This window comes from Tursiops truncatus, chromosome 4 (assembly GCF_011762595.2).
Source record: "Tursiops truncatus isolate mTurTru1 chromosome 4, mTurTru1.mat.Y, whole genome shotgun sequence".
NCBI classification, from domain to species: Eukaryota; Metazoa; Chordata; class Mammalia; order Artiodactyla; family Delphinidae; genus Tursiops; species Tursiops truncatus.
In genome coordinates, this window is record NC_047037.1 from 115,661,637 (window position 1) to 115,685,403 (window position 23,767).

The 23,767-nt window shown below is 35.4% G+C and overlaps 1 protein-coding gene across 20 annotated transcripts in view; it reads right to left on the reverse strand.

The window, feature by feature from the left end:
• NRIP1 (nuclear receptor interacting protein 1) overlaps positions 1 to 23,767 on the reverse strand; it is a 197,387-nt gene that overhangs the window by 166,893 nt on the left and 6,727 nt on the right. For 15 of the 20 annotated variants that reach the window (XR_012331561.1, XR_004526440.2, XR_004526441.2 and 12 more), the window contains exon 2: positions 10,315 to 10,392. The exons of 1 other annotated variant lie outside the window; for it this stretch is intronic. The gene's annotated coding sequence lies outside the window, so the exon portion shown is untranslated. Of the gene's footprint in view, positions 1 to 10,314; positions 10,393 to 12,316; positions 12,430 to 19,403; positions 19,582 to 23,767 lie in introns of those variants that run through there. 4 more of the 20 variants (XM_033855972.2, XM_033855967.2, XM_073804387.1 and 1 more) reach the window with 2 other exon arrangements.

Sequence of the window (23,767 nt, forward strand, 5' to 3'; positions counted from 1 at the left end):
GTAGACTAGTTTCTGGCAATTTCTATTAACAAATTCACCAAAAACGGTTGACCCTTGTTTGGAACTACATGGGTCCACTTACATGTGGATTTTTTACAATAAATATATTGGACATTTTTTTGAGATTTGTGACAATTTGAAACAGTTTCAGACAAACCACCTAGACTAGAAATATCAAAAACTTAAGAAAAAGGTATGTCATGAATGTATAAAATGTATGTAGATACTAGTCTATCCTTACAGAGGCATAAGGTGAGTGATATTTAACATAAAATTAATAATGTGTTAATTTCCTGTTTTATAACTCTGCCTTCAAAGAATTACATTACTGTACAGCATGCTCCCCGAACATGAGTGTAATACGGTATGCCATAAAAATTTTATAAGGATTCATTCATTAGTGTATAGGCTGGGCTGCCGTGAAACAACTGTATTGATTACACTAGGCTACCATAAAGTGACCACACTGTTCTTCTTCTTTATCAACGTATGAATTGTTATGTCTGCAAATAAATATGAAATTTTCACATGATCTTTTCATGTTTGATGTCTAATGTTAATAAAGCATACAACATCTACAACGTTTTACATCATATAAGACAATATTGACGTAGGTACTGACAGACAATTCATCTTAACAGATGATGTAAACTTAGCATATGGATGAATACAGCACAGTACTATGCATTTTCTCTTCCTTATGTTAATAACATTTTCTTTTCCCTAGCTTACTTTATTGTAAGAGTACAGTACATAATGCATTTAACTACAAAATACGTGTTAACTGACTATTTTATCGGTAAGGCTTATGGTCAACTGTAGGCTATTAGTAGTTAAGTTTAGGGGGAGTCAAAAGTAATATGCAAATTTTCAAATGCACAGGTTGGGGGGCTGGTGACCCAACTCCTGTCTTGTTCAAGGGTCAACTGTACACTGTTTTTGTTACCACCACAGCATAAGCATCCTGAATGTTCCTTCCTGGAATAAAGCCTGTTAAACCTCTTTGCAGGAAAATCTGTATGACTTTTTAAGTAACAAAAAGCTGAGGAAATGTTGATACTTTAAAATAAATCTTGACCCAGTAAGAACTGGCGCTAGGTCTTTTATCTTCTTGCAGTCAGCAAAAGTACAAATCTATAAAAATTCAAATAGTAGTTAAGGGCATGCATTTTGAAGTACTTACACGTGGGGTGAGTTATTTCACAAACTCATACGTACTGAAAAAATGTTTTTAATCTGGATATGTGAGCAGAAATCACTTTTAAAACCTATAAATGCTATACAATGAAAGAAAAAGCAAGTCCATGTGGGGTTTTACCAACTGTTCTTTGGGGGGGAAGTTATTACTGGCTGTTACGCACCTTGCTAAAAATATCGTTCAGATGCATTCAGAAGCTGCTGTTTCTAACCCTGTATTAATCTAGATCTTTGAAAATCAAATGATGGCCAGTTTAATCACCCAGCAAAAACAAGCAACTGTGTATGTGGAGGGCAGGATTAGAGGAAGTGGAGAGAACTGGGTCAGTAGGTGGCAGATGTTAACTGGTTCAAATTTGAAAGGCGTTCAAAAGTATAGACCAGAGTTTATGAAAACCCTTAAAGTGGAGGAGAAACAAAGAAATAAAAATGCAAAATGTGTGTAAGAAAAGATCCTAATTTAGAAGGGTGTGCTATTGAGTAAACAGTGGTCATCCAAAAACTTACTTATTTTGAAAAATATAGAATTAACAACATTGTCAATAACATGTTATCTTTCTAGAATGTTACATTGGTGACAATGAACTTTATTTCCTCATTTACTTTGTGGACTATTCCTGTGATGTAGGTTGTATCCTCCTTTTTCAGATCAGGAAACTGAGGCTCAGGTTAAGCAATTTGCAAGCAGTCCCCATGGAGAGCTACGGCTCAAATATAAATCTTACGATTCTAAGACCAGCATTTTCCTCATCACATATTGAACTGTGGCCATGATGGTGGCAACTCTTTTAAGTGTCTGCGTAAGAGGTAAAAGAGAAATCTATCCCTTGGGTTAATTATTGTTTTCAATAAAACAAAGGAAGAAAACAACTACTTCTGCCTTCTCCCAGGAGAAAATGGGAATCCTATCCCTAATAAATGTTTTCTTTTAAAATACAAGCTTATAAGCTAGTGACTAGTGACCATGTGATAAGCCTATCAGAATAAAAATCTAAATGCTGAAACTTGAATGTCTTAAATAGTTCACATAGATTTATTTCAGACAATTTTGGTGGAAAAAAAAAGCATGATAATCTTCATTTTACATTAAAGTAACCAAGAGGAAAAGACGTTACATTATTTTGTAGAAGACTTAAGCTAAAATAATAGTATTCTGTGGTCACCAGACTAGGTTTAAATTGGATGTGACTTTGTAACAAATACTGTCATGACGTTTTCACCCTTAATAGAAACTCATGGGAGTACTTAAATAAAATGAAAATGTTATCCATTTCTTATTTCCTGAAATTACCGTGAAAATGGCAGCTTAGCATGAACTCAGTATTAATACAAAACCTCCATGCACATATTTTTAATACACTCGTCAGTGTAACTTTAGTAATTTTTATTGTCAGGTTATATCTATTTCTATTAGAATAAACACAGACTTTCTTTCAGAATTTTTGTCTGTAATATAAAGTAAAATCAAGCCTTAAAAAAAAAAACAACAAAAAAGGCTTAATATTTTCTAAACTTTACACCCTAGGTAATAAAGTAACGGTTCTCTATACTGACTGCCTAAAAGCATCCGGGCAGCCTATAAGGTTAACTTCCCAAGCCTCTTTAGTGGTCCAAAGAATGTTATCCAAACTGCACATCATATTTTCTTACGAGTAAGGAAGACTCAGAAGCCACAATCATTGCCTCCTCCTCCTTACAAATTCAGTTTCTGTTACCACTTTGTGTCACCAATATCATACAGAGAACCATAACAGGCCCACATTTTCAGGGCCTATTTTATGTGTGATGACAGCATTCGTGGTTTAAGATGCTGGTCTTATGAAACTCATCTCCCCCTGAACCTCAACCTACCTCTTCCTTTAAGCTAATTTACAGCTATCATCCAGGTATGCATGACATTCAGATTTTGTTTTTGAGGGGAAAAAAATCTCTGAAAGACAGAAACTTCTTCTATTCCAAAATACTGTTCTTAGCACCAGAACTTATCCCCAATCAAATAAAAAGCTTTTCACAAATTCAGTCCTGTTTAAAACCTGCACTAGCCAGGTAAGCTATTTAGTTTTAAATACTCCTAGGAAATAGAACTGACAGGGATGGGGTCACCTTTAAGAAATTTATGGAAATCTGTGAAAGGATGCCCTTCAAAAAATGTATTTAACCCCAATGTAATTCAGTATGAGGAATTAAGGATCAATTTTGGAAAGTTAACAAAACTTTTAAATTCATTCATCTTTGAAACTGTTGCAGTCCAAAAAGGTAACTCATTACTTTCACCAAAGGCATCTGGATTTTTGTTCTTGTTTCAGATGAACAGTAAAGAGATTTATTAGAATACACATTCAGCTAACATTAAATCAATCTTGCCATCATTCAGGTAAGGAACATTAAAACAACATTCTGTATACTTCACATTAAGTTAAGCCGAAGAAATTTACATACACAACAAAATATAGTTTGGGTATTATCACGAACACTTGCATCAAACTCTGGAACCTACAAATTTCTGACATACACGCTATCATTTCATCTTCACACAAACCCCATGCAAAAACTACTGCACAATAAGTTTAAATAACTTGCATAATATACAATGAATACAGGATGAATTTTTAAATCCTTTGTTTGTCTCTAAAGCTCCAGGGTATACCCTGGAGTTGTTTTTTCCATCAACACTTCAATTTATCACCCTGTATCATCCTGTATATGGGAGGCATCAAGCTGTGCTTTGTAAATCACAATTTTATAAAAGATATGGTCCCTTCCCTTCAGAAGTTTACAATCTTGTTGAAAAGACCAATAAAATAATGTCATGTGAATGGTACTCATCAACTACTGAGAGAGTGCAAGAGGGCATGTGTTCCTTTCTTTAGGGTGATCATACAAATCACTGGATGGGTAGTGTTTTGGTAAAAGAGAACTAGAGACAGAAGAAGATCACAACACATCTGAGATGAAGATGGCAAAAACCGTGGCAGTTTAAGAAGTGTGCAATTAACATGCTCAAGGATTAGGCAAATGGAATATGATGCAGGAGCTGCGTAGAAACAGGACTTAGCCTTTATCTTGTGGGCAAAGGTCTTTGTGTTCAGGGTAATGATTATTTCTTCAGAAAGTTTTATTGTGCTGTAGTGTGTAGAACATATTGGATAATAAAAACTAAAAGGTAAAAGACCAGTTAGAAAGCTACTACAGTAACTGTCTAACAAGTATGAAGTACTAAAGCTTGAATTTAGAAGATGGAAGTGGAAAAAGAAAGAAATCAATCTCATAATTCTTCCTGTTCTAATAAAAATGATTATAGAAATAGTCATATACATGGTCGCCTGCTATCATGTGCTGAATATATAAAGGCATAATATAAAACCAAAACCTTGCAAACAGACTTGCAGGAAAGACTTTACGTAAGTCATCTCATAAAGTTACCTATCCTATAATGGAATAAACATTTATAACATCTGCTTTGAGTGTATTCTAGAGTAGCAAATACCATTTCTTAATACCGCAAGTCTTTGATTACATTTTTATGCTATTTTAAAAACATTTATTGTAGATGACCCCAAACTGAAATTTTCAAAAACTACAATCAGAAAATATCTGTATAAAACAGAACGATAACCTATACTTTACTATATAGCAACCACTTCTTAAAAACCACAAGGTCTGCCTGATTCATACTAATTTTAAGATACCAAAATACAATGAATGTCTCTATATTTTACAGAAACACAGGATATCTCTTATAAACGTATTTCTCAAACGGATTACCAATATTTTATGACGAAACGGAAAAATGCACGTATGTATACTCCAAAGATAAATTACCTGACCATAATATTACACTCTATTTGTGGAAAACCTCATGTTTACATATTACTTTTAATAGGGATATACATATCAGTTTGACGAATAAACTACTTTCAACTAATTCAAATTATCAAAATGTATTATTACAAATATAACTGAAGATTTTTGTTTTCTCTTCCTTTAAATATTCCCTGCCCCAGAAAGTCCATAAAGGCAAATTTTCAGGAGTGAAAAATAGTGTATCTTCTTCATATATTCAATAAATATTTAGTCAATAAATACTTATGAGCTACTTCTAGATGTCCAGTGTTCTCTTAAACCACTTTATTGAGGTATGACGTAGATACAAAAAGCTGTACATATTTAAGGTATACAACTGATGGGTTTAGAGTTAAGTATACATTTGTGAAACCATCACCATTATCAATACCATAAACACATACATCACCTTCAAAAGTTTCCTCCCACCTTCTTTTTGTGTGATAGGAACACTTAACATTACTCTTAGCAAATTTTTAAGTATAAAATACACTATTGCTAACTATAGGTAATATGCTGTACAGTAGATCTCTAGGACTTGAGTAATTGAAAGTTTGTACCTTTCGACCAACAGCTCTCTGTTTCCCCCTCCCACACTTCCTGGTAACCACCATTCTACTCTCTACTTCTATGAGTCTGATTCTTTTAGATTCTTCATATAAGTGGGGTCATGTAGTATTTATTCTTTTGTATCTGGCTTTTTTCTCTTAGGATAATGTCCTCTACGTTCACCCATGTTGTCACAAATGACAGATTTTCTTTTTTTTTAAGGTTGAATAATATTCCACTTTATGTAGATACATTTTCTTTACCCACTTATAGGTGAATGGACATGTGGGCTGCTTCCATGTCTTGGCTATTGTAAATAATGCTGCAAAGAAATAAGAATGCAAATATCTCTTCAAGATCCTGATTTCACTTTCTCTGGATATATACCTAGAAGTAGGATTTCTGGATCATATAGTAGTTTTATTTTTAAATTTCTGAGGAACCTTTATACTGTTTTCCATAGTGGCCATACCAATTGATGCCCAGAATTATTCTAGGTTCTCTCAGATATATCAGTGACAAACACAACAGAAAAAGATTCCTGCTCTCAGAGCACTTTCGTTCTAGAAGGGGAAAACAATCAATAAACAATTAATTTAAAATATTCATAGTATTTTAAAGGTGACAAGTGCTGTGGAAAATGAAAAGAGAGTGGAGATGCAGCTCCCACTTTGAGTGGAGTGGTCACCAGCACTGGCCTCATCAAGAAGATGCCGCGGCCTTATCAGCTAATGCAAGAACTTTAGTTTTACTATAACTGAGGTGAAGGGCTTTTATAAGCAGAGGATTGATTTTCTTTTTTTAAAAAATACCATGTACTATTATAACTGGGTGTCAAAAAGTATAGTTGACTTCATTTAAAAGGGAGGAGGGAGTGCTATTAAAAAACATGTTGGTGGGAATGGCTATAAAAAAACTACCTTATATCAGGAACCCAAAATAACCACTAACACATGTGATTATGGCCAGTATTGCTTACTGGGCTTTACCGCTTATGACAGCCCGCCACACATGACCATTTTCACAGACTAGTAGTTCCTTATTCACATTCCAAATTCTGAACACTAAAAAGTTTAAAGCAAACCAATCTGGTAGCAAAATCTGACCCAAGTTCACGTGAGACAACTGACAGCTCTTGCTACATCTCACTTGGCAAATATATACATGAAGAAACATTAACTCTCAAAATCTAGGTAAACTTTAAATATCCTCATTGATGAAAAGTCATAGGTACATCTATATGTATATATACAACCTTTCTTTAGCTGCCCTATTTTACTCAGAAGATAGTGGGGTTACATCATATGTCAATTTATCATATTAAAAGTAAACCAGCCATGCACAAAAAAAAAACCGAAAAAACAAACTAAAATTCTACCTAGCATATAACCTCGAGGAAGATGGACGATGTTGATCTGTTGTTACAGATTGTGATTTTACAGTTTAAAGATATGTATTTTTCATACAAATGTCCTGTAAACACTGGCTAACTGCTGTATCTCATGTTCAACCAAAAGCAAAACAAAAAAAACAATGTTATTTATTCCAACACTGAAGGAAACAGGCTGTTTGAGACCTACTGAAACATACTATATAAGAATCTGCATGGCATCTTTCTATTGAATTTTTTAGGATAATTTTAACTAGATATGAATTAGACTAAAGCACTATCTTTAAAAAAATCCGAGATGTAACTTTATAACCATGCTGTCTTCAAGACACAGGTGGCTACTGAGTACTTTAAAACTGACCAGTCTGAACTGCGATGGGCTGTAAAGTAAACATACACCCTGAATTTCAAAACCTTAGTATGAAAAAAAAAGAATGTAAAATATCTCATAATTTTATACTAATTAAGCAATGGAATAATAGTTTTCAGATGTTGGGATAAATAAAATATTGTACTAACTTCACTAGTTTATTTTTCCTTTTTTTAAACATTCCTACTAGAAAATTAAAAATTTGAGCTCACATTATATTTCTATTGAACAGCTCTTCTCTATAATAAAGACTGAGAAAAAGATTAATACAAAATTTCTCAAGTACTTACATTCTAGAATGAATAATTTCACTTTAGATCACCAAACAGAGTAATACAAACACAGATAAAGGTAGCAAGAAACATTCATCAGAAACTCAAATGCATCTACGGTTTTAGATATTCAAAGAGGTATCCAAAAAATTCAATAATAAAGTAAAAGTCTTCATTATATGATATGTCTAATTTGTTTCAAAATCCATTTTCAGTATTTCCTTAATCATAAGTATGTATAGGTGGGTTCTATGTCCTATTTCCCTTCACTAGAGTTAGGGTAGATCTAAGTTTCATGAACCAAACACATCATAATGGAATCAGAAAACAGACAACTTAACTTTAACAGATGGGAAAATTTCATAACTCCTAAAAAACAACTTTAGAGTTTATGTAAAGTTGGAGAAAAGTCCATTGCACAATAAGAACAATCATTAGTAAAAGATACACGGATTGACATTTCTTAAATAGCCTTAAAAGTGCTCCAAGTACCTATTTACTGAAGTTAGACATATATATACTCCACCACATAGCAGTTCCATTCCTGTGCATAGACTTATCAGAAATGAATGCTTATTTCTATCAAAAGATTAAAAAAAAGGTCATAGCAGCCTTATTTTAACCCCAAACTGGAAAGATATTCAATGTCCATTTACTGTAGAAGGGATAAATGATGGTATAATCATACAATGGAATATATACGACTGGGTGGGGGGAGAGGGAGATGATACACACATGGATGACTCAAAGACATAATGTTAATCAAAAAAATCAGACATAAAAGAGTTCATACTACATGATTCCAATTGTATAAAGTTCAGTAACAGGCAAAACTAATCCAAGATAAAAGATGCCAAAGACTGGTTCTTCTGTTGGGTGAAGGCAGTATTGACCAGGAAAGACACCAACAAAGCTCCTGGGGTAGAGTGTAGTGTAGTTACGCAGGGTACGCTTACGTAAAAAATCTCTGAACTAGCAAGTAAGAGCGCCAATTTAACTACATGAAGTTAGACTTCTGTAAAGTGGTTTTTGTTTTTTTTTTTAAATATAAGTAACTTTTTTTTAAAAAAAGGGTCTGACATATCATGAGTTATTTTCAAAAGAATTACTTAAAATCAATTCTTATTCAGAATTTACACGAGAATTTTTCTACTCAATTCTACAACTAAACTTAATTTCTTTGCCATTTTTTATTAATAAAAACTAGTAATCAGTTCAATTCTATTCAACCTACTCTTAATTTTCAGATTATCTGATAAATTTTCATAAATGGATAATTCCCAATGTCTTTAAAAAGTGTAATAATTTTCTCTATAATAGTTATGAACTATTTGAATGTTTATGTATTTAATAAAATATGTAATTATAATAGTTAATTCTTAGTTTAAAAAGATAACTTTAAACTCCACAAAATTCAGGGTTTCTGATCATATCCTTTCTTTCACTGATAAAGCATACATAAAAATTAAATTTAGTGTTTGGGAGTTCACTAGAAGTCCTTTTACAGTCCTAATGTGTTTATTTAGATTTCTTATTTGCTTTTACCCTCCCCCTCCGACAGGAAGAGGGAGAAAATGCTGTTTTGCTAATAGTGAATAACCTTGAACATACAGAGTTCAATACAATGTTCTATGGAAATATAAAAGACTATATTCATCCAATCCTAGAAACTCATAGTGCTTGACAAGTGATTATTTAAGAAAATTTGTAAAACTGATTTTTGTGTCATTTCATGTGAATATAAATCATGACTATCCAGTTAATAGAGTAATATGTACTCAAAGAACTTGACCTATTCACTACAACTTTAACAAATATATTATCTTATTAAATGTATGTATGCATTCTTCCTTCACCTGTGTCTACTCCAAGCAAGACAGCTGCTAAGTTTTATAAAAGACAAACACAAGACTTGTGGGGAGGTATCAAGGTGGACACCAAGAAGGAAACCCTGGGGCGTGGCTGAAGGGAACTGTGTTCACCACTGACCTCAGCCAGATCGGCTGGTGTATCCACACGGGGTCTTGGGGTTGTAAAGGACATAAACACAAAGCAGGTAAGTTTCTCAACTGACAATCTTAATATCCTTCCTTCCTAGTAATACATCACATGTCCTGAGACTCAGGGTCTATGAGCAAATGAATTATTATGCTGCACCAACCTAGACACATGTGATAATGCAGAGGGAACTTAGCAGATGGATGGTCAGAGGCAGAGTCAGGTGACCTGGGTGAATATGTCCGTGGGCCCTATGAAAACACAGATGGCAGCTGGTCCCTACACTAGAAGGTAGAACTGTCACAGGCAGGAAGAACTTTAAGACTGCCTGAATGCTTAATGTATATTTCACATGGTCTTAGATAAACAGAAACTTTTTATAACTCATTTTCAAATCAAAACATTCTTTAAAATAGTACTGTGCTGAAAAGGTAAAATGTAAATATCTCAGATGTTTAAAAAAGGCAAAACTGGTTCCATCTAAACCAGATTCCTTTTACTCACACAAAATTCATAATTTACCAACACTGAAATGTATCCCTCTCCTCTGTTACAAATGTCAAACAACTAGTTTATCAATATCTGAAACTTAAGAAAACGAAACAATTAAATATGGCATAATATTCTTTCTTTCCTATAACTGAAAAGGCTTAACTACATTTTAAAAAGTGGAGCAGTGAGACAAAATACAATACCTTCTGGATGTGTTTCTCCCAGATGTTAAAATAACGGATCCTGAGGATAGAGCTTAAATTGCTCACAATCCAAACACTCTGAAAATTAATAAAAATAAGTGTTACTTCAAGTTGCATCTTATCTCAAAGAATTTCAATAGCACGTTTCACAAACAACCCTTAACTACCGACTGAAAAACAAAATCTGAAAAAATGACCAAAAAAAGATGTATTGCAAGTAAAAAAATTCCTAATTATACATGTTTTCCTTGGGCATAGCTGTCGATCACATCTGATCAAAAATACGCATTACAAAATTATTTATACCCAAACACTACTTATCTGTCTTTACACTGCATTAAAGACTATATCACCAATTCTCAAGTGTGTGAGAAGTTAATGTCAATGACCAAGAGGAATTCTGATCAAGGATTCTGGGAGAAAAAGTATTAGAATTATTTGGTAGTCAACACAAGAACTGAAACACCTCTTTTTTTTTTTCTAGACCATTAGAAACAAAAAAATGTTCAACTTGGAATTAGAACCTTCGTAGATACAGAATGACATCGACATGTGGACAGTTTATACTTTTAAGAACAAAAGAGTGGGTGAAAAAGTTTTAGGCCAGCAAGACCCAGAGTCCACACTTTAACACTGTGGTGGCCTTGGAAACTGTATATTGACCAATAGGCCAATGGACAGTGAGACCAGTTGGTGATAAGACAGGTATGGTGCAAACTCCGAGATTCCACCATAGCAGCATTCCACTCGTATCACCCACTGCATTTATGTCTGGTTTACATTTTTAGAATTCTCAATTCCTATCCCACAGCCTATGATTGGTTCTCAAGGATTATAGCTTAGCCTCCAAATAAATCCATAAACCTAAACCTTAAACTCCCCAAATAAAGTATTTTTCATTATCACTTAATTTTACCAGTGCCCTTCAGTCTCCTTAAAACCATATATAGATTACAAATTTCTTTGAGTGATGCTTCCTTAACATCCTAGGGAGGCAGGCTGTTCAACCACTCTGCCTCTGGGTCACTTTCTCTGTATCCTGCTTACTGTTATTCTCCCTGTGACTGTGAGCCTTGCATTCATCTTTGAATCCTCCAGCACCTAGCATGGTGCAAGGCATAGAGCTGATGCTGAGTGAAAGTCTGCTCTATGAATCACCGAATCTGAGAGACTTTGTCAACTCATATACCATGCTGAAGTAAAAATAATACCAGCAAAGGGAAGCAGGTAGTTATATGAGCCAACTACAATGAAGAATACTCGCCTTTTTAAAAATTTCATACTTCATACATACCCAAACACACACGCACACTCAATTCTCATTCTCGCTCCCTCTCCGTCTCCCTTCTTTCGCTCTGTTCTTCATTAGCAAGACTCTCCTGGTATCTATGTCAATACTCTCCCAACCCCTACAATCAGCCGGCTGGTGGCAGGGCTCCTTTCTGCCCAGGTGAATTGGGATTCTAGCCCTGCTGTCTGAGGTCCTGCACCAATTGGCACGGTAACTGGACGTTAACACAAACCCTCTACGCACACCATCAGCAGCTCCTAAGCTACCCTCCATCAGCAGCTGGGAATGTCACTTATATGTGTAAGTCAAAAATACCTAGAATGATAACTAAGGCAGAATATTCCTAGAATTTTACTAGTAGACAGCTGGCATTGCCTTAAAATAGAAAAAACAAACAAACAAACCCTGAAGAGACCTAGTAGTGATTAAAAAAAAAAAAAAAAAGCCTTATCATTTCCTATTAGGACACTACTTTTTCAGCAACCAAATAAAAACATTACCAAATCATTTTATGTAATAAAATTTAACCTTACTTTGACCTTCCTCATAAAGCAAACAAACCTCTCGATCCAATAAAGCTCCATCTGAACTATGTAAGATGATAAGCAATACCTTAATTGCATTCATTTACATGACTTTGAAACTATTCTGGGCTGAAGTCACTGACTGCAAGGTCACAGAATACAAAAAAGTAAAATGTGTGCAATTTACCAAGGAGGAGGAATGATGCACTTGGGCAGTGGAGTAGACCTTCTCCCTCCCTCATCAGGAGACACCCAAAGCTTAATGCAATCAACAGGTGCAGCCATCTCTAACATCTCTATCTGAAATATATCATACATATACACACTGATTTTATAAACATACATATAAAATATAATAAGAATATGTACTTGGTAAGTCCACCATATATTATGGTTTTCTTATTAAAATCAATCTCCCTGAACAGAGGCAAAGGGCAATTCTATGCCTTAACAGCATTTAAAATCAAAATATGAAGTAGGGCTATTACTTTTTCCATTGTTTCATAAAAATTTCTAACAACTAAAATTCAGGTTATAAAGCTGTAACAATTTTTAGGACAAGAACTGCAAACACAGGATGTTAAGTATACTAAGCATTTCTGCTTTCATTTTTCATAACCTAAGCAAATACTCAACTAATTTGCTTAGAGGAGCAGACTTTTACGTCTCAAAGCCAGTAATACCACATTAGTAAAAGTAAAGAAATACAACTGACTGACAGAAACTGACTACCATAAATTACGAGGGACAATGTGTATTCCTCAAAACCTCAGAATATATCATAACACACAAAAACAAGTTAATCCTACAAAATATTTCCCTTTAGTAAAATTCTAACACAAACTAGATGTTATTGGCACTTGAATTTACTGGAGAAAAGAGAAGGAAACTAAATGTTAGGATCTAGAGACCTTTAAAAATGTCTGTAATATTAGTACAAATGTAGAGCCTCAAATATTTTTTTCGGTTTAATATAACATCACCAGGAGATTCATTTAAGAAGTTTCTGTCCATTAAATTAGATAAATCTCCCACATTTAATGTACTACCAAAGCATTTCGATACTGCTCAAGCCAAACTTTTGCAATTTAAAAATGATTTAGTGAAAAAGCAGCAATGATATTATAAAATTTATGCTTCTTCACCTTCTCTCCCTACCTAGAAGGGCAAGACTCTTTTCATGTAAATCTGTATTAGATCCCAATCATTTCAATTGATGATATTCCACAAAGAACACAAGGATGAAAATATATTCAAGTACTATATTCTTAAACAAACTCCAACACCCTGATGCCACTTTGTCCGGTTTAAATGAGAAATAAAATAAAATCTCAATTTCTCTCTATATGTTAAGCCAATTCACTTTGGAATACCTTAGTAGCAAAATAAATGTATACATGTATTTTAAAAAGTACTAGTTACTATTACGATCCACATATAACTTTCAGTGACCATACCTTCTTTAGATATTTTAATCCTTTCTATAAGAAGTAATTCAGGCTTTAACATGATATAGATAATCTGTATAACTATGTAACAAGCAATTCATGGTTCACATATCTTGACAAGGATAAAAGCACTGGGGCCAACCAGCCTCCTCTAATATTGCTTCCAGTGTTCTTGGTCACATTTTTATCTGATTTCATATCTCAGGCTCATGGTAATTTTCTGATAAATATAACTTTTGTTATTTCTCAAACACTTCCCTCTGTCCATCCAAAAGACTGAATGCTTTATGTTCCTAAAGCTCATTGATTATGATCACAATATTTATCTAAAGTTCTATTTCATACACATAAATTATCCTTTCCTTGGATATTAGAATATGTTAAAACCAATTTTTATAATCACAGTCTAGCCTTTGTGTGTCTTTAAATGAGCTACAACCGTGAACTGAAAATGAACTATATTAATGGCATCACTCTTACAGCTCTCAAAGTTGAAGAAAAAAGTCCAAGCTTAGGTTCTGACACACTTCATTTTAACAGCATGCATCAGCCTCAGGTGAGCATAGTAAATCCTGCCCACATAGCAAGTATGCATGTGTGTGCTCCTCTTTCCATTTTCTCTTTTCTTTTCCTTACCTCTCCCTAGGAAGTCAATGAACTAAATATTACACACTGTTTAAATATATACAGTGGTACAGAGATAAATGATCTATCTTGTCCAAAAAAGAGGTACCTAAATAAAGAAACTTATCAATTCTCAAAGTAAAATTAAATCCTGGACTGACAGGTTGCTCAGATAACACTCAGAAAAGAACAATATGACTCAACCTGTAAGGAACAGACTAAAAACACTCCATAAGATGAAGTGTATCTAGAGGAGTCCATATCTCCATTTGAAACGCTTGCTATGGAATATGTTAACTGACAGTTCCATCTAGGAAATATTTTTCTTCCTCTCTCACCTGTTCCCCCACCCATCTTGCACTCGACTCCATAAACAGCAGTTATCCCCCATTATAAAACAGTTGACGGTTAAAAAACAATGAGCCAACGAAGAAAGTACAATATTCTATAACTGACATTTACTGCATTGGCCTTGGACTTCTAATCTTTACCAGACGGGCACACAAATCAATCCATCAGCTCATAAAGGTGTGCTTTTTTAACCTCTAAAACAGATGGGATTGGCCAGAAGTGTCTGGCATGTCAAACTGCTAATCACTGCTGCCCTTTGCACAAAATAACCCTCTTAAGTTGAGGCATGGTTGCACGGGAACCGACATTAGTCTGTGGGAAACCCATTTAGCTGTCACACACTCCCTGCCACTCCTGCTCTCCCTTAATTAAGCCTAATGCCTTATGCTTTGACCTTTTGTTCTAACCTATTAACCCTATCTAGTACAAGTTCAATTATGTTAAACTAAAAACTTTGCTGTAAAATATTAAATGCCAAGCTCAAAAAATCATGAGGGACATCCTCACAGCCCTTAATTCTATGCACCCTGTTACTCCATGCATGTGACAGTAAAACCTCACTTTTGAAGTGATACTGATTCTGATAGTCTAGAAGAACCACATGATCATTCTTGTTCACCCCCTTATTTTACAAACTGAGGCCAGAAAACATTAAATGACTCACCCATTTCACAGCTTCAGTTGAACCACGCTGAAACCTATCTAATCTCTAGCTCTGATCCTTTATTCTCCATCGTGTCTCTGATTTATAGTCAAACCACCCAGGAGTGTGTTAAGGATACTAGTATTTTCAACACATTATTACTTTTCACCACCCACTAAAATTCACTACTACACAAATAGGCCTAAAGCAAAACAAATGAGCACGTCCACAGAGTTTTGAGGTAATATTTCCTTTCCTCCCCACACCAAAATTTTCTATCTGCTCATGACTTTTCTTCTTTTTAAAAGGAACAATGGCCATCTGAGAACTGCTAAATTCTGCAACACTCCCAAGGCAATAGGTGCAAATACAAATTTCTTTCTTCACTGATACTTCATTTAAGTATTCAATAGAACAAATGACTGAAGCTACAGAAAGCAATTACAACTTGCTACTTATCCTCAAATGGAAAAAGCTGGTTATCTTTAAAAATACCTTTTTTACACCTATATGTAAATTGATTGCTCTTCAACATTTACCAGAATCCCAAAAAATAAAATCAAAAAAGTTTAAAATTCACTGTAAAGTAAAATCAAACATAGTCCAAACTAACATGCTATCATCACAGGGGAATTTTAGTTTTAGTATATAGTAATAAGTGCTATTCCCCTTTCCACTTACTTCATACAACTAGAAAAAACTGTTTTACCACTCTCACTATGACACGTGAAAACAAACATTAATAACATCAAACAAAATCTGGATTTCTACCTGTGATTCATGTGAGGAAATGCATATTAATTTCAGATTTTTGAAAGATTTAAAGTCAGATTTTAATTTTATCCTCTTATTGACTGCCCAAAGACCCATTTTTATCTACTTTCAGTATTAACCAATACCGTCATTTTTGCCTTTAGCAACCTGGAACCTTACAGGTTAAGATAATATGCCATTAAGTGGAACATATAGCAATTTTCAAAAGAAACAGTGATGAACAACTTCAATGACAGAATTTACTACTTTTTAAGGGATAAAAGTAGAATGTGTACAAAAGTAAAACTCAAAGTGAATGTGCTTATGTTATTAGAATGGTACTTTCTTGGCATCATCAGAAGGAATATACACAAGAATTTACAATATGAAACATAACACAGGTGGATGAGCAGTCAAAGGGAAAACAAACACTGACAACAAGAACAACTAGCAGCAAACTAATGATTCAGAGTGTCAGTCACCTTTTTTTCCTGCAAAGGATATGTTTTTTTTACACACACACACACACACACACACACACACACATATACACACACACACACTTTCTTTTTTATATTCTTTTCCATTATGGTTTATCCCAGGACATTGAATATAGTTCCCTATGCCATACGGTAGGACTTTCTTGTCCATGATATTGTTAATTTAAATGAGATATCATGCCTTAATTACAAGAGTCAGCTCATAAAAATAGAAATTAAGTTTGGGTCTCAGACACTGAGGAATTTAACAGTGGGAAAGTTATACTAGTGCATAGAATCCACATACTCTACAACATATTGACTGACACAAAGGAACAACTGAGAGGAAAGAGCAGCTCAGCGCTGATGCAAACACAAAGTAGAATATACCACATTAATAGTGAATGTGCTCATTTTTCTACTCTTTTACTTTGGACAGTAGTCCATTAGCCTGTATATCTTCTTTTACTATGATTTATGTGATTCACAGCTATTTACTTGTGAATAGAAAAATATGTGAGCCCTGAGAGGTGTTTTTTCTGTTTACAAAAAGCATCTATTTCTAAGCATGCATAAAGTTTAGTAAAAACTTTTGTCTTCACAAGCAAGAAACTGGGTTAAAGTCATTTTAAGAGCATCTGTTAAATCTCAGTGCTGTATATGTATGTCCCAGATAATCTACACATTTTCTTTAGCATTTGAAAATTAATTGCTGGTCTATAAATTTCTGAGCTCTATTTTAAAATAATTTTCTTTTCCAACTTAGCATTATTAATCAAGTTGAACGTGATAATGCTCTAACAGTCAGAAAATTCACCTCTAGTGAAGAGCAAATCCTAATTTTAAAAAATAACAAAAGGGCTTCATATACTACTTAAGGTCTATAATTTACTAGGTTTTGAATCATCAAGTCCTTCCTGATTCTAACTTTTAAGATTACTGAACGCCAAAATTAATGCTAAACATGAGATTCTGAGATGCCTCCAGTGTCCCAAGCAGTCAAATTCAATGCAATTAAATGTGCTGAGCTGGTGGATCCTTATAACTACTGCAAGTAAGGCCAAGGAAATTGCCCATAAGGCTCTAGAAATATTGTTCCATTTCTTTAAAAAAATTAAATGTTGCCCCCCCCAAATTTCTCTGAACATGCATTCTAATATGTTATAAATTGTGTATTTTATTTTTTACTTTTTATTTTTTTTGCGGTACGCGGGCCTCTCACTGTTGTGGCCTCTCCCGTTGCGGAGCACAGGCTCCAGACGCGCAGGCTCAGCGGCCATGGCTCATGGGCCCAGCCGCTCCGCGGCATGTGGGATCCTCCCGGACCGGGGCACGAACCCGTGTCCCCTGCATCGGCAGGCGGACTCTCAACCACTGCGCCACCAGGGAAGCCCTAAATTGTGTATTTTTGAAGAAACTTAGTATTACAGAACAATGTCAAGTAATTATAATGTCACCAACAGTTAGTTTCACTTTTTCCTTCATAATAAATATGCCTGAAAAGAAGATGATAAATTTCAAGGAAGAAATATTATTTCTTATAGACGTTCTAATTTAAATAGACCAAAGAAAAAATGTAGAACAGCAGCTATTATGCATAAGTTAGTCATAATATTTAGCAGTTTTTAATGTATAAATACACAAAGGCCCCATTCCTAACCCCCCAAAAAAGCCAGATTTCACTAATAGTTGGGATTGGTAGAGTTCAATTCAACAAATGTATTAACAACCTTCTGTATGCCAGGCATCTACAGCACCAACAATACACTGATGAATAAGCTCCTATTCATGGAACTTACCCTCTCCTGAGGAGGACAGACATTAAACAAGTGTGAGTCTATCACAATCAGGGGTACAAGGAATTGTGAGAGACAAATATGATCTTGTTAGAGGTTTGGAGACTGTACTGAGCACCTACACTCTCTTGTCCACTGTCCCATGAGTGAGAATATTCCTTTCCAATTTGCTTCACCAAGGTGAGGAATGTGGTCAGTCTGTGGCCCACATCAACGGCTACCATTAGGTTTCTTCTCTCTTGCTCTCTTTCTAGAGGGATGGACCTCGGTGCACTTGGTTCAGGGCACTGATCACCCCTGGTCTACACAGTGCCCTCGCATCCGATATGCTACCTTCTCAAAGGAGAATACAGAGTGGGGCCCATAACCTTTGTATTATGTTCCCAACTGAACCAACAGACCCAACCACCTCCACTAATGGTTTTAGAATATTACTCTTCGGTAGTAAGCGCAGCTGGCCTGTGATCGTTCTGGTCACACTAGTCAACTAAAGTCACCTGGCTCTGTTAATCGACAAAAGTTTCCCTACTGAATTTTAAATAGAACTCAAAAATGTATATGACACGTAGAGACAAAGCTAATGCATGAACAGATGCGCACCTGTACTGTAAAGCTTCTCTTCTTAAATTCTCACCCTAGAAAACACACCCCAAGTTCTAGACTATCAAATGAATCACAAGACTGTCCTGAACACCATATTTTAATAGCATGAGAAGGAAACAGGCTACAAAAAACAAGGCTGAGGGCTTCCCTGGTGGCGCAGTGGTGGAGAGTCCGCCTGCCGATGCAGGGGACACGGGTTTGTGCCCCGGTCCGGGAAGATCCCACATGCCGCGGAGCGGCTGGGCCCGTGAGCCATGGCCGCTGAGCCTGCGCGTCCAGAGCCTGTGCTCGCAACAGGGGAGGCCACAACAGTGAGAGGCCCGCGTACCACAAAAAAAAAAAAAAAAAAACAAGGATACGGTCGGTCCGGCTCACTCCCTCCTTAAGACCCAGTCCTGACTATCAGAGGTCCTCCCTTGGGGTTAGCTTAGCTTTAGTATACTGCTGGACCCATCACCAAAGGTTATTAACTATTCCTTAACACCTGGTACAGAAAGCCCCTCTTTCTGAGATTGCTTTAGCAAAAATAAACAAACACACAAAAGAGTGTGAAATAAATCAAGACTTGATTTCTCACCCTGGGTTTAGCCAGTTGCCAGCTTGTTGGTTTTAAATTCTTAGGTGCTCAGTGTGTCCTCCTCCGTAAGATGCAGACAAAAAATGTTTTGGAAATTTTAAATTAACAACAATGTCAAAAATGTTGGAAGATGAGCAATCATGTACCCTACTGTGTCACACGGATACCTAGCCGTTAAAAAGAAAAGAACAAGTGAGAAATTAAGAGAACAAAAGGGAAAACAGGGGAAAAAGGAAACAAAAATAGAGGAGGATCAAGAGAAAAGAAAAAGGTGTGTAAGTGAAATAGTAGCACTTATCACTATTTGATTCACAGTCCACACCAACTACCTATCCTATGTGCTCTTCTGCTAAGTAAGATGCCTCTATACACCGACTTGTTTGAAAATGAGGAAGTAGGACAAGGTACCTCTAAAACAAGCACACTTAAACCCAGAAATTCCATAGCTTCTATCAAATTTCCTTCCAACCTGATATCTAAGGATTCTATGAAAGTACTTCAGTTTGTGAAAGCCCAAGCAAAAGAAGAAGCAGAAAAAAAAACAAAAACAAAAACAGAAGAAAACATAACGTTGATTCAGGTCAGTCAAGGATTACCAAGACAGGTAAGAGTAGCATTTTACTAACAGACTGAACAATGCATTGCTTTGAGTTCTGCCTCAATAATACCAAACATCCAGATATAGGGAAAGAACCAGGTGGTGAATAATAAACACCTTCCATCTTCAATCCTTGACCTCATGCAGATTCAGTCTATTTCAATTAACTTTTTTAAAAGGCATGGATGTGTTAGGGAAATAATATAAATACATATCTGAACTCCAGAAAAATTTTTTTACCCAGATTGTTCACTTACACAGTTTCTCTCTTATTTGGCCAGATACAATATAGTTTCTTAATAAAAGAATGTTCCTTTGCAGCTTTTATACAAACCCTTTTGTTTATCCAACATTTATTTGGCATTTCAAAATCCAAAGCACACTAGAAAATACTATGTATATGAGCATTATTACTCATCCTTGTGTCTCCAATACGGTTTCAACCTGACTACCTTTTAGTGTAGAGGGAACTACTCAGCTTGAGTCTTTTGGTTCAAAGTTCCATAAATTTTAAATGAGGAAAGTAAAAAGAGGTGGAGAGGTTTATAACTCCAGTTCTCACGCTCCAACAATAAAAGAATATGCCTGATGTGTACTTTAAAATACATGATGTGCTGCAAACCTCCCTAACTCCAAAATTTCTTTCCTGACCATGGTCTACTCCCAAAATGAAGCCAAATACTCCTCATCTCTTGATTTCTGCATCCTTCTGATAAATTCACAAATGCACTGTCAATTTCCTCTTCGTATTACAGAGACTAGTTCATTAGCATAGCACAGTCTTTAAAATAAAATTACTGGGGGTGAACATAGGACAATAAAAATAAAAATCATGTTAAGAACCGTAACAGTCAAGAGATTTAACTTTTCAACCAGGAAAAGCTATGGCTCTGAATTTGCTACAACTGCTCCTTGAAGTGCACAAACATAATTTGCCTTGGGAACACTTGGATTAAGACCATGACAAGCTTTTTAAATGAATTATATCAAGAAACACAGTTGCTTTCTCTGCCTCAAAGAACACTGTAGCAATTCTGAGGTCCACTTCACAGGAGCTAGGAGCCTTCATGGCTGCCCTTGGTGACTACATCTTCCTTATGCAAGCGCAGGAGCAGGACATCAGCTCTCTGAGAACTCACAACAACTGCAGCAGAAACATCGCTTGGAAACAGGGTGCCTTCCCAGTGGGAACTGATCTTTGAGAAGCCAGGCTGGGTGAATGCTGCTTGAGTCCTGCGGCTCTCAGGTTGGGAGCAGGGTTTTTTTTTTTTTTTTAAAATCATTTTCTAAAAATCAGAGAGAGACTGGTTTTCTCTTCAAAAGATGGCATGTTCTCATGGAAAAGCAAATTATCATCAATGAAATTAGCTGTGTGACCTCAGGCAAGTTACTCAGGCATCTCTCAGACCAGGTCTATGTAAAGTAGAGAAAATGATACCTATATGTCACAGGGGAACTGTAAAGCAGCCAGCACCATGTCTGGCACAAAGCAGGTATCCCCAAATCCTCTTCCTTTCCCTACTCCTCCCCGCAATAAAAAAGGAAAAGGCAAAAGACAGGTAACTAAATAACCTTTTTACATTTCAAGTTTTGACCCATCATCTCTACTCCTTTCAAAACTATAACCTTGAAATCTTTACTGTTTACTGTCAACAGCAGCATATATTGATATAGTCAGAATTTCAGAATTTAGAAATGAAATCTAACCTCCCTGTTCCACAGATTCTACACATGCTGCCCAGAGACATAAAAGGCCTTTCCTTTCATCAGTATCATACATTGATTTAGTAGCAGAACCTAAGCTAGAAAGATATGTGTGGAATAACAAAACAGAAACACTTTTTTAAAATATGCTTTTCAAAAATCAGACCTGAGCCTATATGACCCATTGTGTAAATATTCCCTTTAGGGGAAAAACTGCAATTGTGATTAGTTTCATTTTGAGGGTATTTCTTATATCTCATTTGTAAGTGTTTCACATGTTTTCAAATACTTTTTCTTGCTGTTCTCCACCTTCTTCTGTCCTCCTTCCTTCCCTTAATTTGTTTTTTTTCCAGGGTATAAATCTACCACTCTATTGTAGATTACTATAAATTCATAAATTCGGGAATCAAAAAAGAATGCTTAAAAAGTATGCTTTTTAAAAACCAGCTATAATCCCTTAAACATTTCATATCTCTCTATTTCTAGGTAAATTCCTTAAGACAGAAGTCTCTTTTAAACTTCTAATCCTCAAACTTTGATTGCGTTCTGCTATATGTCAGGCTCTCTTAACCACATTATGTCATTAAATCTCCACAATTATAGTAATATTCTAATTCTAAGATTGTTTATAAACATAATTTCCTTTCTTACTATTGCAATGCTAAATTATCATCTTTTTTTAACGCAGTAACATATTTAACATGTTCACATGTTATGTACAATACAGGCAAATTCAACAATTGAAAGCACACAACTACAAGAAGCTAGCTTAGCCGCTACATGGCTTAGCTTCTCTCTTACCTAAAGCTAATCACCTTACTTTTACCTAGTACCCTCACATAGCTGGTAAAGAAGGTAGAAGTAAAATAATCAAAGCAGACTGCAAAAAACCCCACAAGTTCCAAACTCCTTAGCTCCTGAGCTATCCTCAATCCATCAGCAAATTACAGATCTGAAAACAAGGAGTAGCCCTATCATTTAACAGGAGACTGAAAAACGACTTTCTTAATTAGAAGTCCAAGGCTGAGAGACTCCTTTCCACCAAAGCTCTGAATAAACACCAACATCAGGTCAATCAGAGCTGTCCTGGTCCCAGTGGGATCTTAAGCTGATGACTCAAATTCCCAGCGAGCGTCTAGTTTAATTTCTTGAAACTCTAGGCTTAGTCACACAGTGACCTGGAATTTAAGGCAAATAAGGGTCTCTTCCATCCTTAAAGATATTTTTGCTGAATGACACAAAGTTAAAGAGGGAAGATGGGTTTAGAGCTTTTTAGAGTTTTTACTCCCCGAGGTGTACCAAGTTAAAAAACTGGGGACAGTGAACCATGCTAGCTTTGAATTTCAAACACAACTATTAACCCTGTCAGAGAAGCAAGTCCATTTCCAAGTTTTAACAAAATGCCTTTTTTTTTAACCCCCCCCCCCCCCCCGCACTATTTATTGAAAGAGGAAGGAAAGAAGAATGAAAGGGAGGGAGGGAGGTGGGGAGGGAGGGAGGTGGGGAGGATGGATGGATGTCACAAGCACCTTCCTAGAAAAAGTTTCAACATATTCTGGAGGTCTTCTTGAATTTATTTCAATCAAAAAACATATAAATTATAATTTCTTTAACAGGTAATTATCCATACATTATCTTCAATAACTATCTTGTTTAGCTTTAAAAAAAATCTTAGTACTACTAAGTAAATACAGTGGAGTCCTTTTTTTCCATAAGTTCAAAGAGTAATTTTTTTCTACATTTCTGAGTTGCCCGTCTTCTAAATTCTTCAAATCCGCTTCTCATTATATTACTCCTAGAGTTCTAGGCTAAATGTTATCTCTAGCTTGGTTCAAGGTGCTAATTTTAACAAAATCCTAATAACAATGGTAAACTGTATCATCTTTACTTTTTCCTCATTCTTGTTCTCAATGTTTCATGAATTTAAGAAAAATTATGTTTCAGGTGTAATGATATCTTAAAATGCCATGTTTTATTTGTAGTATTTGCAAGGTAGTGTAGGGATCTATTTGAATTTTAAGGTTCATAATGCAGAGTATGTAATATAACAGTGACAACAATT